The following is a 3,998-nucleotide window of genomic DNA, read 5'->3' on the forward strand; positions in this document are numbered from 1 at the left end:
CCGGTAATTTCAAAACCGGATATGACGTCACTAATTCACTTATTTGTGACGTCATATCCGGTAATTTTAAAACCGGATATGATGTCACTAATTCACTTATTTGTGACGTCATATCCGGTAATTTCAAAACCGGATATGACGTCACTAATTCACTTATTTGTGACGTCATACCCGGTAATTTTAAAACCGGATATGACGTCACTAATTCACTTATTTGTGACGTCATCCGGTAATTTTAAAACCGGATATGACGTCACTAATTCACTTATTTGTGACGTCATACCCGGTAATTTTAAAACCGGATATGACGTCACTAATTCACTTATTTGTGACGTCATATCCGGTAATTTCAAAACCGGATATGACGTCACTAATTCACTTATTTGTGACGTCATATCCGGTAATTTTAAAACCGGATATGATGTCACTAATTCACTTATTTGTGACGTCATATCCGGTAATTTCAAAACCGGATATGACGTCACTAATTCACTTATTTGTGACGTCATACCCAGTAATTTTAAAACCGGATATGACGTCACTAATTCACTTATTTGTGACGCCATATCCGGTAATTTAAAAACCGGATATGACGTCACTAATTCACTTATTTGTGACGTCATCCGGTAATTTTAAAACCGGATATGACGTCACTAATTCACTTATTTGTGACGTCATACCCGGTAATTTTAAAACCGGATATGACGTCACTAATTCACTTATTTGTGACGTCATACCTGGTAAGTTCAAAACCGGACATGACGCCACTAAATACTTATTTGCGACGTCATATCCGGTTTCAAAATTACCGGATGTGACGTCACGAATAAGTTTATTAGTGACGTCTACCCGGTTTTAAAATTGCCGGATATGACGTCATTAATAAACTTATTCGTGACGTCACATCTGGTAATTTTGAAACCGGATATGACGTCGCAAATGAGTATTTAGTGACGTCATGTCCGAGATTTTGAAAACGGATGTGACGTCACAGATTCAATTTTATTAGTGACGTCATATCTGGTTATTTTGGAAACAGGTGTGACGTCACAGATACGTATCACTGACGTCATTCAGTTTTCAAAACTACCGGATATGACATCACTAATACGAAATTTTTCTCAATTTTTGTTTTTAAAATTGTAGGATATGACATTGCAAATAAGTATTTTAGCGGCGTCATATTCGGTCTTTTCAAACGTCACTAATACAGGTCTTTTTTTATCGTGAAGTCATGTCCAGTAATTTTAAAACGGATTTGACATCACGAAAAAGAAAGCATCAATAGTAACTTACCTTTCAAGCTATTGGGGCCTGAAGGTGTGAGCTGCATACTGAAATTTTTGCTTGAACAGCATTTTGTTGGAGACACCACAACGTTATCACTCAAGGTTTGTATTATACACACATTCGTATTTCATGAATATATTTGGGAAATATCATGTTATAGCAACGTTGAGAAATGGGTCGGTCGTTGCACTTTTCACATATTTTTGATTGAGCTGTAATTTATTGAAGCTAGCACGTAGAACGAAAGCTTATTTCAACTATTGATGTTTGGTTTTTGGCTGTAAAAACTGACTTTTACGAGCAACAGAAAGTTGGTTGGAGTGACCCATCGGAAGCAGAGTTTAGATAACCAGTGATGACGCTATCAAATGGTATGATACTATCACGAGCTCCAAAAATATATTTAAAAACAAGTGACATTCACAATGTTTACAATACATGCAGAAATATATAAAACCATAAGAAATATTTAGCACCATCTGCTTGACCAGTCATCTTTTGATTCTAGCCTTCATTGCGACATTCCTGGCTGGTCCATGCTGACTGCCTGACAACTTTCTCTGCAATGCTTAACTAGACAACATTAGTGTCAAAACATTTTTAGCAGGGCAAACATTTAACATGTAATTATTTTGCATACAAACTTTTTACCTAAAGCTAACGTCTAGTCCTTATAATACAAATGACGTGAAGTGATAAATAAAGTTCAACCACATGAGCTGAGCTGACACAGGATTGGGGCAGAGTCAATTAAATAAGTTGGTCGATCTCCTTCTTCAACAGCCATGTCCCTTTTCTCCAACTTTTCGCTCCAAATCTCACTCAACTGACCTTAGAATATGGTGAATGGAAAAATTATCTGCTGTACCTAGATAAAACACTGATAGTTATAAAACAGATAAACACCTAGATAAAACAGATAGTTATGTTAGTTGCAAGCAGATTCCTCCCGATTGTTAGCTGACACGCAGCAGATCCTATAGGTGACCATCCTGCACTGCCCACAAGAAAACAAGCCTAATCAAGTATGTTACTAGCAGTTATAGCGATGGACCTATGGCTATCCAACTGTGTGGTAGACCTTCATTGACGTGGTGTTACTGTCAGCAATGCGTATGTATGTGACCTCAACACTTTCTACTGATCACTCAAACAAGATAAAAGTGTCCAGATGAATAAAATTTTGTGACAAGGAGTAGTAACTAACACCATTCATTGCAATACAAGAACATGATCAGTGAATTCACTTTATTTGTTACTCATAAAACTATTAGGGCAACCAAGTTACTTACAGGATTTGAGTAAAAGAAAGAACGGATGACTCCAACCGCGTCCTCTATATTGGGCAAGTGCCTACGCAAAAGTTCAATTTTTCTCTTGGTCAAAGTTGTCAGACGTGATGAAATATACTGAATACTAACTATCCTACAACTAGCATGCCAAATGCCAATTATTCAGACTAGTAGACCTTCCCGGGTTGTTAGATGGAGTGCATTAAACATATGCTGAAAAAAGGTACAACAGCTATGGTGATAAACCTAGCTCTACACAACTATGTCAAAGACTGATTAACTGTGTATTTAAGAGACAGGTTTTCCTTTTTAAGATGTTTAAGCAACGCAAAACCCAATTCTTCACATTAAACACATGCACATCAAACAAATGCTGAAAAAGTCTACCGTACCATAGTTATCGTTGCATGAAGGTGAGAACTGGCAGCAGTGCTATCCTCGCTGGTGCAAGTGGCATCAGTTGGGGAAGGATGAGCCGGTCATCTGACTCCTCAAAGTTTCCACTTCAAGTTGTTGCGTCCAAGGCTGTTAACTGGCTCGCTCTGCCAAAATCTAACTGCTGCGGAGATAAATTTGAGACATAAGATTTGTTTCACTAAAAAATACACTATAGAAACATGTGATCTAGTCATATGAACAGTACTGTCTATCTCTGAGCAGTGAAGTTTTTAAGTACGTCAGTTAATTCTTCCTCAAGTGCTAGTGATGTCACATTAATATCCAACCATGGAATATTAACAAAGGCAGGCATAACACCTTCAAACTTGTGTGACCAAGTAAATGACATCCCAATGATGACGTCACACAAAACAGCCAAATTTGTAGTTATTTTCCGAGGCTTCAAGAGTTGAGGCTGTATACATATATTAATCACATATTTGTGCTATTTTATTCAGCTACAAATACAATTGAATGTCAAGTTATTGCAATATCACACATTTGACTTTCGTAACAATACAGTTACATAGATCATCGCAGACCTATTACTAAAACTGGTCTTTTTTTAACGCTCAAGCAACTCTGGTCCATGCCCACAACTTCCCAGGCACCAATATAAAACTAAATGACTCCTTATCTAAGCATAAAAACATAAATACACTTCAAAACATTTTATATATATTTCAGACTTTGAAAAAATGTGAAAGATTTTATTAAAACTGAAAGCAATTATACGAATTATGTGTCACAGAGCTGTAGCATAAACTATGGAAATTATTGAAGAAGGATGTTGACCAATATTTGCGATGATACCCAACTTTTACACACACTTGAATTTCATATTTGTGTTAAGGAATAATTCTGTTGCAATTTGCGCTTCACAAGATGCACGAACATGTACGCTCTACGTGAAGTATGTTCCATGTGATGTACGTGTAGCGTTATGTACATGGAACATGATGTACGTGGAGCGTGATG

The 3,998-nt window shown here is 36.9% G+C and overlaps 1 long non-coding RNA gene across 2 annotated transcripts in view; it reads right to left on the reverse strand.

Moving 5' to 3' along the window:
* Window positions 1-1,736: 1,736 nt before the first annotated feature.
* LOC137388667 (uncharacterized) overlaps window positions 1,737-3,998 on the reverse strand; it is an 8,984-nt gene continuing 6,722 nt past the window's right edge. The window contains exons 4-5 of one of the 2 annotated variants that reach the window (XR_010977988.1): window positions 2,975-3,141; window positions 1,737-2,121 (exon numbers count right to left, since the gene is read on the reverse strand). This is a non-coding gene — a long non-coding RNA (uncharacterized lncRNA). Of the gene's footprint in view, window positions 2,159-2,974; window positions 3,142-3,998 lie in introns of both variants that reach the window. The other variant, XR_010977987.1, reaches the window with a different exon arrangement.

Source organism: Watersipora subatra, chromosome 2 (assembly GCF_963576615.1).
Source record: "Watersipora subatra chromosome 2, tzWatSuba1.1, whole genome shotgun sequence".
NCBI lineage: Eukaryota > Metazoa > Bryozoa > Gymnolaemata > Cheilostomatida > Watersiporidae > Watersipora > Watersipora subatra.